Consider the following 15,042-nt stretch of genomic DNA (forward strand, 5'->3'; position numbering starts at 1 on the left):
AAGATAATATGGGATTAACAATGGCTACCATCCTCAGGAGACCCCTCATAGATGTTACACTGCATATTGTTGTCCTCTTAATAGATGATCAGATTACCAGCTGTAGGCCTGCAAAGTCAGTGAAACACTAAACACTACAAGCATTAAGTTGTATTTTACCTCTTTAGCTATCATCACAGCCTGCTTCTCTGGATCAAGCAGTCACTTGAAGGTAGGGGACATTGGCTCTTCTTATCTCCCTGCCCATGCGCTGGAAGGGACTGGCATCTGGCTCTCCTAGTCAGCTCATACATGGCGCTTACTCACAGGAGGACTTGGCTTCTTGTTGACTTCTTGTTTTCCTCCCCCACAGTCTGCATATGGTACCGACTCACAGGAGAGGGCTGGCATCTGGCTTTCCCTCAATCAGGCTGTCTCTGTTTTCTTGTTTATTTAAATATTTTTCTCAAAGTTATAAATCAAAGGCTAAAGTATTATCTTTTATTAATAGACCAAAATAAATTAAAATACAAATATGTAATAAATTATGGTAATGAGAAATCAGGGAAATAGGAGTAAAAAATATATTAATGATCAGTGTTGACCAGAAACATTTGATTAAGACCTTCAACAACCAAAAAAGGCTTTGCAGAGCAAATCTGAAATTAGAGATGGCTGACAAAATAGTTTCCAAATTTCTCCAGAAGATTACTAGGTCTCTTCTGATTTCAGTATTTTAAATTAAATATTTCTTTGAACATTTATTGATTTTAAGGGCATAAGAGATTTCTTCTAAGTATTTGTATCTGTTATGTGATCTCTATCCTTTTTTTTCTAGCATTTTTAGTTATGTCTACATGGCTGCCTGATTTATTTTTCCAATGAAATTGCCGCCTTTTTAAGGGTCATTTCTCAGAATTCCTGATTTGTTTATCTAACATGTGCATTCTAAAAAATATTTATTTATGAATACACTTTAAAGATTCATTTTTAATTTGTATATTGCAAATTATTATTTTTCCATATTATCTTCATTCTGAAATAAAACTCATTGATATTTCCAAAGATCAGAAAGGTCCCACTATCTTCTTATAACCAAAATTCCAACAATGTCTTTAGGTTCCAAATTTGCTCCCCTTGTAATGGAAAAGCTAGTGCTGACCTCTCCTGCTGAGATGGTAGTTTGTGATTACACAATATTATGTTCCTTTCCAGGGCTTCAGGATCCCAAACACTCTTGAGAATCTCTCTCCCCACTAGAAACACAGATGGTTCACTTAGCAATTAGAGCTGTCAGAGCAAACTGGCCAGGAGGCAGGGAGAGAGCACCTGGGCAGGGAGCCCTGGAAAGAGCCATACTTCAGGGCCGGGAGAAACAGGTAGGACATGACTCTAATTTGTCACTTCCCCAGCACTTACTCATTTATATATTATATGCTGCAGATGACATATGAATTACTCTCACCTGTATGTAAAACTTAGAAGTGTTAGTAGAGAGGTAAGAACAGGAATGATCTGTGGGTCTCCAAGGGTTCAAATCTAAATGATGCTACCTTATCCATTCCGTTCATCCCTTTATTCAACTGCTGCCTTATAACTCTCCTTTCCATGCCAGAGCTCAATTTGCTGCTGGGAACTTGCTGGTAAATGGGAATAGCTCTTGTCCTGGAAGGACCCACAGCAAGTGGAAGACATAAAGATACAAAGAAGAGCTACAAAGGGTTTTAATTTAATGGAGCATGGGGTGGACATACAAATTGGAACAGGATAAATGTGGGTCTCTACAGTGTCTGCCTGCCCCTGTGCCCTAAGGAGGTAAATTTCCTAACCATTTCACCCTGCTAATTCATTTCAAGATTCTTCTTTAATGTTTTCCAACATTGGACTAGGAAAGCCTGAAATTTCTCAAATTTTCATGCAATATGCTATTGTACATTTTATTGATCTAAAGGAATATATTGAGCTACGATACCTATTTACTGCTACATGAATATAAGTCTGGATCAGGAGAGGGGTAATGGGAATTGAACCCAGGGGTAGGCAAGTACCCTCTTATTGAGCTATATCCCCATCCCAATATATGTATAAATCTTGTGTCCCAACATAAGTTTCTTGATTGTGGTAATTATTCTATACTTTCAAATCATGACAAGCATATATAATAGCTACCAAATTACTGAATTATTAAAAGACCCGAGTTCTAACATGAATGCTTCTGGGACTAACTTGCTGTGTGGTGATTTGGCATGATCCTTTATCTCTCTTTCTACCTCCAGATAGTTCATCTCAAAAATGAAGACAATTGTCCTGTCCATAACCTCCTCGAGTTGATGATCAAGGGTTCTGAAGGAGAAAGTGTTTTATCTGAGCAAGGATGAGGTAGGAGATAGGGCAGTATGGCTTTGAAGTAAAGAATGAGAGACAGAAAGGAGTGTCATAAATGTAGGGCTACAAGGAAATCCTGGGGCAATAGGAATATCCTATTTTTAGTTTTATTGAATATTATACATTTTTCAAATTTTAAAAACTAAAAACTATCTCACTGTCAAAATGATTTTTTGTATTGCCGCATAGCCAGTGCTCCAGCAAGAATGGTAAGCCAGGCATGGTGATGCGTATCTGTACTCCTAGCACTCAGGAGGCTGGGGCGGGAGGATCACTGGGAGTCTGAGGCCAGCCTGAACTAATAGGAAGATCCCATCTAATAAAACAAAAAGAAAATTGAAAACAATTTAAAAATAAAATGAGTGTGGAATTTCACTGGCTGCATGTTTTCCATTGATTGTGTGCCATAATTTATCTAACTAATTTTCAGGGCTGGGGATTTAGCTCAGCGGCATAAGCACCTGCCTTGCAAGCAGGCAGTCATGAGTTCGATCTCTGGTACCAATAAAAAGGAAAAAGACAAAAAAAAATTATCTAACTAATTTTCTATTAATAAACTTTTTATTACTTCCAATATGAATATATAATAACATGCTTACAAATATATCTTTAGAAAAATGTAGTAGTTATTCTTTGGAATAGTGTAATGAAGTAAAATTGCTGGACAACCTTCCTGCAAAGTAGTAACCATATGTAGAATTTTATGCTAATAATACTCTTGTTTTTCTGCATAAGTTACCCCACCTGTGTTTATTCTTAAATCCCACATAGAAGTTGTTTAAATTCTTATGTAGCACACTTTATTTGTCCCTTTTGATTGATTGAGACGAGGTCATGCTGTATTGTCCAGACTGATCTTGAACATGGCTCAAGTGATCCTCCTGCTTAGCCTCCTAGGTGGCTGGGACTTCAAGGCATGCATACCCCAAAACCAAATTGACACCTTTTTTTAAAAAATAACTTTTGGTTTTATACTTAGAAACATCTCTCTCAATGATATCTCCACATGCACTATTTTAACAGTTTCAATTTTTTACATTTAAGTGTAAGATTAATCTGGAATTTACTCATTTGACTTAGAAATTGAGGTGGGATCCAATGAATTTTTCCCCTAGATGGCTACTAGTTGCCCTAAAAGCCCACTTGGGAGTAATATACATTTCTGAAGGATAATGCAATCCTTTTTCTACTATTCCCATGTAGAAATGAAGGAAGGCATGATGCTGAGCTAAGAATGTAATATAGTCATTAAGAACAGTAGAGCAATCTCCACAACCTCAGCCACGTGTTCATGCAAATAAGGAAAGGTCCTAAAAAAGACATCAGGCTTCCTTTTCACAGCAAGATAGCGTGGGTAAAATCTGTGAAGTGTGGAAGAAGAAAAGAACTAATAGTTCTCTGCATAATGACATCAGTGTGAGAGCACAGGAGATGAAGGTAAGAAATACTCTCTCCTGTTCGTGGAGCATACTACATTAAGAATCACATGTGTGTCTGGTTTAATAGTTTATTTTGTTTGGTCAATTGTTTATTGAGTATTTAGTGAGTGACTACTGTGTGTCATGTACTTAGGCTGGATTTCAATCTCCATTTGTCCCATTGGCCAGGTCCAGACAGTGGGCCTGGGCAAGGAGGAATCTGTGCAAAGGTGGTATGTGAGCAAATATGAAGGAAGTAGAATTACCCTCCTGGCTAACTGGGGGAGAAAGAAAAACAAACTCAAAGGTCCTGAGATAAGATACTTGCTTTGTCCACATTCAAGAAAAAGAAAAAAGAAAAAAAATTTCCTGGTTGCGTATGAAGTAAAGGAGAGCAGCGGGTGATGGGCATAGTCTTCTGTAAGAAGTCTGACTTTTACTGCAATGAGATTATTTGACATCACTGTACAAGGATTTCGCTGGCCAAGTGGAAATAAACTGTGCTAAGGGCAAGGAAGACGAGTAGGACAGGAGATGATGGTGGCTTGCATCAAGGTGGCAGCAGCAAAGGTGGTCCAAAGTGACTAGGTTCTAGACATATTTTGAAGCAGAACCAACAGGGTCTGCTGCTAGACCAGAAGAGAAAGGTGAATAACAGGAGTCAAATATAACCTCAGTAAATTTGGTTTTGTTTTGTTTTTTGAGACAGGGTCTTGCTCTGTAGTTCAGGCTGGCCTTGAACTCACTGTGTCCTAGGCTGGCCTCACACTTGCAGCGATCCTCCTGCCTCTGCCTCCCAAGTGCTGGGATTATAGCACGAGCCACTATGCCTAACCTAACTAATTTTGGCCTACGAGGCTGGAAGAACTAAGTCACCTATTTACAAAGGGTACTCTTCTTACTTAGAAAAGTAAGTTTGAGGAAAGGGTCAGGATTTTGGTTTCAGACTTGTTATGATCAGGATGCCTGTTAGGCATCCAAATCAAAATAGTTAATTAGATTTGGGGCCGGGGATTTAGCTCAGAGGCATAAGCGCCTGCCTTGCAAGCAGGCAGTCGTGAGTTCGATCCCTGGTACCGATAAAAAGGAAAAAGACAAAAAAAAAAATAGTTAATTAGGTTTAAAAGCATGGCTTCTAGGAAAAAATACTGGTATGGGCTAGAGATGTGATACTGAAGTTAAAAGTATATAAATGGTATTTAAACTTATACGGTTGGAGGATATCAACAGAGGAATATGTAGCAGGAGAAGAGGGAACATACAAAACTCATTCCTGTTCCAGGTACTTTGCCAAGAATGTTCTTTCCCTGGGCCTTTGCAAGGCTCATTCCCTCACTCCATTCTCGCCTCCCTCAAATATCATCTCCTCCAATCAAAAAGACTGCCTTGCCTGCCCTACCGAAATGATATCCCTTCCTTACTCCAAACTTTCATTTTCTCTTACCCTTTATTTTTTATAGTGTGTTTTCATTTCACATTTATTTATTTATTTATTATCTTCTTCATGTGAAAGGACATTTATTAAAACCATGTTTTAACCATCTAAGTTTGGATTTTTCCAGAAGCACACCTGAAACAAAAATTTGTTTATATGGGCTATGATCCCAGGAAACTCCAATAGCAACACAGAGGTGACAGAAATGAGAAGGCTGTCAGCGAAGGATGTGTTACCAAGCAAGTTACTAGTACTGTGGGTGCTTGGAGCTTGATCCTTTTGAGGAATTCTGGGTCTGAAAAAATTCACTGTAAGGAATCTGCTTGCCAAGATTATTTCTAGAGTGGTGTGCCCCCTTTTCTGAACTTTTGCTTTCTTTTGTTTCAGTTATGGTCCAAAAATATTAAATGGAAAACTAAAAAAAAAAACCAATTTATAAATTTTAAGTTGTGCACCATTCTAAGTAGCCTAACATTTTACTCCATCCTCCCCAGGATATGAGTCATCCCTTGGTCCTCAATATCCGTGCTCTCTCCTCATCTGCCCTCAGTCATTTGGTAGCTGTCTTGTTTATCAGATTCCCTGTTGAGGTATTGGAGGGCTGGTGTGCAAGTGATCCTTATTTATTTAATAATGGCTCCAAAGTTGCCTTATTTTATTATTGTTTATCCCTTATTGTGCCTCATTTATAAATTAAATTTTATCATAGGTATGTATGGATAGAAAATGAACACAGTATACACAAGGCTGGGTACTATCTACAATTTCATGAATCCACTAGGGTTCCTGAAGTGTTTCCCTCACACATAAAAGGATGCTCCCAAATCAATTCCTGTTTGTCACCAAATGAGGGCAGTTTCTAGGGTGTGTTAATTCTTACGTACTTTTTTAAGGAATCCACTGACCTGTTGACTTGTCATGTTCTGACTGCTCATGAAAATCAACAAAGAGATTCAGATGCCAGTAGCTAGAAGTGGGGTGTGGCTATAGGGTAGTAGGACCCTGATGCATGTGGGTAGGGCCACAACACCATCCACCACATCATTCTATTCCCAGTACGTAAAACTGTGCCTGGTACTTAACTGGCTACTCAGTAAACTCACTCAGTAAATAACATTGTTTACATGGTAAGTAAATCTCATAGCTAATTTCTGGGGGGAAATTTGTGTTCAGTTTGCTCTTAAATTCTCCATCCCTCCATCCCTCCATCCTTCCTTAGTCCTTTAGTAAAGTCAGATATTATACACTTCGGCTGCCCTATGTTTTGGTGGTGTAGACACTGAAGGAGCAGAAACTGTGGCAGGATGGTTTGCAGGAGCCCCAGGCAGAGACTAATGGTAAAGCACAGCAAAGGAGATGGAAAGGAACAAAGCCAGGAGTAGCATAGGCAGAGTCAGTGACTCGGGAAGATAGAAGGGATTCTGGGAAGAAGTTCCCCTTTTCCAGTATCTACTAGATGAAGTTGACTGCTGGATGGGTGCTTTGGTATGTATTTGATCAATCTCTCTCTCTCTCTCTCTCTGTCTCTCTCTGTCTCTCTCTCTCTCTCTCTCTCTGTCTCTCTCTCTCTGTCTCTCTCTCTCTCTTATTTGAAAAGCCACCCATATATTAAACATTAAACTTTAGTATATCTTTGTGTCTATTTCTGGATTCTACTATGAGTGATCTTTCTCTGTTATTTTGCCATTTCAGAAATGTAGTTTAATTCCTTTTATTTTTATTTGATATTGATTGATTGAGATAGCATCTTTCTATGAAGTTCAGGCTGGTCTTGAATTCGCTATGTAGTCCAGGCTGGCTTGGAACACATGGTAACCCTCCTGCCTCAGCCACTGGAGTGCTGGGATTACAAGCACGTGCCACCACTCCTGGCTGGTTTAACTTCTTTTAAATTCACTTGCTAGCCTACTTGAAAGTTCAGAGGATTATTTCCAGGCTGGCCTTGAACTCAAAGGCAATTGTCCTGCCTCAGCCTCCTGAGTGCTGGGGTTATGGGTGTGCACTACCTGTGTGACATCCAGGAAAACTAATCTTTTTTGTGCCCAGACACCAGACATGTGATTAGATGAGCTTTCCAAAGATCCTAGTCACTATCCTTGGGCAAAGCCTCACAAACCATCGCTATTGTATTCTTTCCAAATCTCTGACCCACAAAATTCATGAGTCTAATAAAATGGTGGTGTTTTATGCCACTAACCTTAAAGTAGTTTGTCACTGTGCCATAAAAACTAGGATTCTTTATTGGGTTTGGGTTTCCTGAAGGAAACACGGAATGGTGGAAGTGGTTTCCAGCTATGCAGTAACCATGGGATTCAACAGTGGTGTAGTATGAAGCTGCAAGGCTGCCCATCCATCCCCTTTGGACAACATTATAGGAGACAAAGTAACAGTGGTCCATGAAGCTATGCAAAATAGTTACCTGATCACTGTGGATGGACTGTCACCAACAGAACTAGAAGAAAAGGAGCTAATAATGAGGTTAGTATGATAATCAAGACAGGAAAAACAGGGCCAAGGCTAGGGTAGTAGGATTGGAGATGGAGAAAAATAGATTTTAGCAATGTTTCAGAGGTTCCAGTAGGACCTCAAGACAAGTGAAAGAAGTCTGGAATGATTCGCAAGTGTTGGTTCACAAAGCATGGTAGTATAATTCCCCAGGTCAGTAAACAGAGGAAAAAGAACCAGTTGAAGAATGAAAGATAGGTTAGAGTTTGGAGCTATTGAAGTGATTGGAGAAATGTCTAGGCATCTTCTAGACATACAACAGTGTTGGGCTATAATATCCTTGGGTGTCAAGAGTATACCTTTGATAATTAAAGTCATAGAAGTGAATGGCAGTTGAAGATACAGAATGGGCCTAACGAAAGCCTAAGGTCAAACATGGGAAATAAAAATGTTTAAAAAGGCAGCCAAGAAGATCCCAATAGCATCGCGTGGTGGTGCACATCTATAATCCTAGCATGCAGGAGGCTGAGACAGGAGGATGGCTGTGAGTTCAAGGCCAGTTTGGGCTATGTAGTGAGTTCAAGGCTAGCCTGAACTACACAGTGAGACCTTGCCTCAAAAAAAAATCTCCATAAATGTTTTTCTCAAACAAAATTATCAAATAGATGGTAAAAAAGCAGAAGCGTCTGATGTTAAAATAAACAAGATAGTAGAGAATTTTAATTGAGAAGAAAGTGATCAATAATATCTCATGTTTCAAAGAGCAAGGGAGATTCGGACTGAAAAGCAGCTATTGAGTCATTATAGGGTCATTGGCCCTTTGGAGAGAGCAGTTTCTGTGGAGTGGTGGGGATAATGAACAACAGGCAGTGAACAAGGACTTGGTACAGAGTGAAAACAAACATGAGTTCCCTAACCAGTCAGGGAAAGAGAAAGAGCATTGAAATCTGAAATAGCAGGGAGAGGAGGGAGAAGGAGTGGGTGAGTGGGGTGACTCAGGCCTTTGTCAGTGTTACTGCAAAGCTTTTGTCCCTTAGAGAGCAGAGCTGGGCACTGGTTAGAAGACTTTGGAGCCTGCAAAGCTGCCTGCATTTGTGTCGCTCTTCATCACTACTGACTAGCTGTGTCAACCTGGGCAAGTTACTTACAGTCTTTGTCTTTAGTTCCTCATTTGTGCAGAATAATCATCATCACTCCATAGGTTTGGGGCTTAGAGTACCATAGAGTGAGCATTCAATCAACATTAGCTACTTGTATTATCACTGTCCTCATTGGTACATTTGTAGACTCGACTTTTTCTCTCAGTAGTATGTACTGCCCCTGCTCTAGAACAGGAAATTTTTGGCACAACTGAGGTCCTTCACGAGGGCCTTTGCTCTGAGCTGTATTTCCAGCTGTGTTTCTTTTTATTTCTTATTTTTGGTACCTGGGATCAAATTCATGACCTCATGCTTGCCAGACAGGTGCTGTGCTACATCCCTGGCCTTTTATTTTTTTATTTTGAGACATGACCTTGGTAAATTGCCCATATTGCACTTGAATTTGTGATCCTCCTGTCTCAGCCTTCCAGAGCACTAGGATTATAGGTGTACCACTATTCTTGGTTTAGAAGAGCAATTTTTCAGAATGTGATCTAGGGACCTCTAGGTGTCCTTAAATCCCTTTTGGAAGGTCTGAAAGATCAAAACTATTTTCACAATAAGAAGAGATGATTTTGCCGAGCATGGTCACGCCTGTAATCCCAGCACTTGGGAGGCTGAGGTGGGAGGATCGTTGAGAGTTCAAGACCAGCCTGGGCTACAAAGTGAGCTCAAGGCCAGCCTGAACTGCATAGCGAGACCCTGTCTCAAAAAGACCAAAAAAAAAAAAAAAAAAAAAAAGAAGGGACGATTTGTCACTTTCACTGTCACAAGTGCATACAGCAGTTTTCTAGAGGCAATGTGATGTGTGATATTGCGGCAGATTGATACAGAAAAAAATGAATATCCAGCTGTCTTGTATTAAAGCAGGCATAAAAGATTTTCAGGGATATAAAAGGATGCCACTTTTCTCACCTATTTTTGTTGTGTTTAGCAAGTAATATTTTTTATAAAAATGTGTTATTTATGTTAACATAATGAGTATTTTGTTATTTTAGATGAATGTGAACTAAATATTTAAAAATTTGTTTTTAACTTCTAATATGGTAAATATTCAAGAGCTATTACCCCATAAACTAAAGCTCTTTTGAGATGACAATAATTTTTGAGACCACAAGGGAAAACTAACACCAAAAAGGTAAAGAATCATTTCTCCAGAGGCTGAATCAGAGCCATAGTATTAAACTAGTTTGTGCTTTTTTCTAGTCAAACAAGATCATGCTTTTCCCTAAGAAAATGATTCTCACTCATATCTCTGAACATTTGTGCTGCTGTTCCCTTGGTTTAGAATGCTTTATTTCCTTTTTTGTCTGTCAAAGACTGTCAAAATCTGTGTAGCCTCTAAGAAGTCTACACCCTAAAGTTTCGTTGGTTTATGGTGATATAAGTCCCTGACTTCCCTTCTTAGAAGCTGCAAAGAATCAACTACACATGTTCTTTTACTCTGTTCTCTTTCTTATTGTTCACCAGGCACAAATATGCTATGCTTCAATCTGAGAAGTGAAAGAACAACCTCTTATCAATTCTTGGTCAAACTTTGTCACTAGGACCCAGGCAATATCTCCTTCACGGAGTCTCACAAATCCATAACTACTTTTTCTGCTTGCAGGCTCCTTTTTATCACAATTGGCCAATTTGTGACTGAATGAGGAAAGCAAAACCCTGTTTATCTCACATCTTCTACTCTGTGCTCCTCAGGAATTGAAGACCTGAAAATATTTTCTTCACAATCATAGTACTTCTGCTAAGTTCTGAGCCTTAATTTAAGCTTATCTAGATCCCTTCTAATCATCATCATCTTTATTATTGTTGTCATTATCATTATTATTGTCCTCTTCATCATCAGAACCTTTCTAATTTTTATATATATTCTAATTCCCACAATAATTCTACATGGAACATGTAGATCAACTGCTGTGTAACAAATTATCCTCAGAATTTAGTGGCTTGAAACAGAGTACTGATTGTCATACTTCCTGAGGGTTGGGATCTCAGCTATGTCTTCTGCTTCAGGGTCACTTGCAGGCTGTGGTGAAGGTGCCAGTGGTGGCTGTGTTCATCTCAAACCTCATCTGGGGAAGGATTTGCTCTCCAGCTCACTCACATGGTTGTTGGATGGATTCTTTTCCTCATTGGCTATTGGCTAGAGGTTCTCCTATTTCCTCCTCTATGGGGCTTTCTAAATGGTGGCTGGCTTCATTGAAGATTTTAGCCAAGAATGTAACAGAGTAGTAAATTTGGTAAAATGGAATTCAGTCTTTGCCTTCTCATCATGGAAGTGACAGTCCATCACTTTTGCAGTACAGATGGTTCCCATTTTATGATGGTCTTCTTACAAGTTTCTGACTTTACAATGGTGTGAACGCAATATGTATTCAGCAGAAACTGTACTTAGAATTTTTAATTTTCTCAGGCCAGCAATATGTGACAGGATCTGTAGCAGCCAGCTTACAAGCTTGTACCTGATCAAGGGTGGCAAAGATGAACCACAAAGAGACACAGAACTAGGTTAAAATGTGGGAGGTCTTTTGTTGAAGAAGAGCCCCTAATGGCTGGAGCACCTTGGCTTTATTCACTCAGACATGAGCACAAGCAATCAGAACAAAACAGGATTCACCTGTCTCCTACCATCCATGGTACATTAACAAATGAACAACAGGATCTTAATTTTCCCTGCAATGTGGCAGCATATGTTCATGCTACCTTTCTCTCTGCTGCTCACAGAAGAGGCCAATTGGGCCTCAATCTTCCTATCTGGCCTCCTCCCATAAGTATCATCTCTCATTATGCTAGCAGTGGCACCTACCTTCCACTTCCAGCAGGCCACCCATCAAGAGGGTAAACAGCTGATCCTCTACAATGCAGGGTGTCTCTAAGAGACACCAACATTTGGTAGGTTAGGTGTATAACATGCATTTTCTATTCACAATATTTTGGGTTGAGTTTATTAGGACATACCTGTTGTAAATTGAAAAGCATTTGTATTCTGTTTGTTAGAAGCAAGTGTTGTGATTTATACATTGCGTCAACTTGAGAGGTCTAGAAACTTTAAGTGATTCAGTAGCTCTACATCCTGGAGGGTAGAGGACAAGCAACAGCATTCTAGGATATTGTTCATTGTGTCAATTTGAAAAGCTCAGAAATTTAACTAAGTGATTCAGCAGGGGTCAGGTCCTTTCTTTGTAACATCCTCAGTCTGTGCAAACCCAAGGGTATGCAGGTGGTGTGAGTACTATACCCACCTGAGGGGAGTAGTCTTCATACAATAAAAGGCCAATGAAGAAGGACTGATTGCACTGTTCTTTGGAGGAGCTCCAATCTTCAGCCTTAGGTGTGGATGTTATCTCCTGGCTTCTGGCACAGACTGTTGGGCTCCTACCTGGGACTCTTCAGCCTTTGTCTTAGAGTCTTTGGCCTTCAGTCATAGATTTTTCAGTGTTTTGTCACAGACTCATGATTGGCCTCCTGATATGGACTTGCATGGGACACTGCTGTAAGCTCCAGCCCTTGGGCTGGACCATTCAGCCTCTGCATGCTTCCTTGTCTGACTTTGTGGATGACCATTGTAAGCTAATCTTGTAATTTCTTATACATTTGTACATCTTGTGTTATATCTGTTTCTTTAGTAAACCCTGATATGATACAGCAAGTCATTAGGTCCAGCTCACATTCAAGGCAAAAGGATTACAGAGGCATGGATACCAGGATCACTGAAGTGTATCTTGAAAGATATGTGCACATTCATCTTTCTTGATGGAGAAACTAGAATGCAATGTTTCAGTAATTCAACAAGGTCATTCAGCTAATAAATAATAGATGGATTTGAATTTAGTTATTTCTGATCTCAAAGCCTACTTTTCATATTTATTTCACCATAACTGATGTGTTTTGAAATTTTTAGTTTTTTTTCTCCTTGAAATAAAATGGATTTGGGAAAAAGTGGGGAGAGTACTTATTTCATACATTCTTACAATGTGTTTGTCTCTAGGGCTGTTTCTCTATTCAACTGTAGACTTATTAGGCCAGGGAGAGCTTATGTCTCCTATAGTGACAAAAATGCTGACACATGAATGAATTTGTGAATGAATCAAAATGGTCCACATGTTGGCACTGTGCATATGGAATTCAAAGATTCAAAAAAATACAGCTGGACATGGTGACACATCCTTGTAATCCCAGCGTTTGAGAGGCTGAAGCAGGAGAATCACTATGAGTTCAAGGCTGGCCTGAACTACATGGCAAGACCCTGACTCAAAAAAAACCAAAAAAATTCCAGGGCATGTAGGCTGTCAAGTTGGATTGGTTAGGGTTGGCTAGAGGTTGGGACATGACTCTGATGATTATTTTTGTCTCCCTCCCGCTACTTTTCTTTCTTCCTCTGACAGCAATTCTTAATTTTCCAAGTGCAGGTGAGTCCCCTGGTGGTCTTGTTCAAATGTACATTCTAATTGGTAAGTACTGAGTGGGGTCTGTGACCTGGCATTTGTAACAAGCTCTGAGTAATGCTGTGTGGCTAGTCCTTAGAATACACTTGGGTTCTGGGATAGAGGAGACTGTAGTGGTTCAGGCATAACTTTGTCAGCAACAGACCGGATGAGTGGAAGACTTGGGGGTGAGGATATTAAAAAGTGGGAAAGAATGGATGGGAGTGCTTGGCAAGGTAAAACAGAGGAGAAGACTCCTTGGGACTTGGTGGATGTGGTTTGTCTTGTAATAACTCAGACCCCGGTATAAAATCCAAGGAAGCAAGAAACTAAAATTTGGGGAGCATTAGACCAGGCCTGGTGACGAGTCTCCGGGAGCCAATTTGGAGACTGCGTGCCAGAGACTGAAGGGAGGACTTTAAAAAGAGGCTGGAGGAAAATGGGATGGGGGAGACAAAGAAACCTGCAGAGCCATCAAACTTGTTGACCCGAATCTGGAAACTGTATAGCTGTCCACTTAGTTCTGACAACATCAGGAACCTTTGGCACCTTTTGCGTTACTCCCATCCTGCAGATAAAAATTATCTGCACTAACATTTGGAGAAGAAAGTAGAAAGCTAATTATCTCAGGACAGCTCGTTAACACTAACAGGTGGGAAGGGGTTACAAGAAGTTACAAGAAGCTGAAACTTAAGCCTTCACAAGGATTTGGAACTTAACCCTTTTGGTGCATTAGGGTTAAGCCACAACATTTTCCTGTAATTTCTTTGAAGCTGAGGCACATTTTATGACAGACCACCACCGGGTCAGGAAGAGGTCACCAGAAACCCAAAATCTTTATGGCCTAGCCTAGATAGATAGGTAAGGGGAGAGGGGAGGCAATAAGGCGCCATACAGAACAGAAAACGGTGGTTATGTTTTTCTTTCTTTCTGGGGAGGGGGATCAAGGTCAGGTAAAGGGTTATGCTAATAAGCAAATCTCCCTGCACACAAGCAAGTTACTTCAAACAAGTGTAAATTAGAGGGCCATCCTAGTTTTCTTTAGCTCTTTAGCGGAGAGTAGAGGTGCCTAACAGTGATTAACAACCCTTGTTATCTTGTTTTAGCACCACTTTTGTTGTTTGTAGAGGGCAACAATGGTTAACATATCAATTAGGTAAGGTTTTAAAATTCTTTACAGAGAAGAGCATTGATTAACATATCAATTAGGTCATCCAAAGACATAAGGAAAACACATACAGTAAGCCCCTGTTACAGGTTTTGTTATAATACACATATAACGAAGCTATTTTCTTAGAGTACAACAGTCTGTGTGTTCACCCAGGAGTACAGTGGGGGAAGACTTGGCTTGGACATCGTGACGCTGAGCATTGGTGTCAGTGTCAGTGGTGGTGCTTAGGAAACAGCAGGGGTCTGGACTAGAGATACCCCAGAATGAGAGGGCCAGCCAGTGTCCTGAGGAGCAGGAAGTTCATGTCACAGAAGCTGAGAGACAGGGATATTTAAGAAGCAGGAAGCTGTGCCAACTGAGGTCCAGGGAGGGGTGGGCTCTGCAAGGAGGCCCAGTGACCTCAGCCTGGAAAGTTCCAGGGCTGGTGAGGGTAGAGGCCAGCAGATTGGAGGTGGAAAAGGAAGAAGTCATGGGGAGCAGCATATGGGATCAGGAGTAGGGGGCAAGGAACATGGAGAATGGATGCCTATGGAAGAAGCAGGTGCCAGGCAGATCACTGTGCGCAGTACCCATGTCTTGGGACAGGGAATACACAGAAACTCCGGCAGGAGAAGAAGCCTGAGTTTGCCTGGGGTAGTCAGGCCAG

The sequence above is a fragment of the Cavia porcellus genome, unplaced genomic scaffold, assembly GCF_034190915.1.
Source record: "Cavia porcellus strain 051 isolate PalLab524CR breed Dunkin Hartley unplaced genomic scaffold, mCavPor4.1 scaffold_18, whole genome shotgun sequence".
Classification (NCBI taxonomy): domain Eukaryota; kingdom Metazoa; phylum Chordata; class Mammalia; order Rodentia; family Caviidae; genus Cavia; species Cavia porcellus.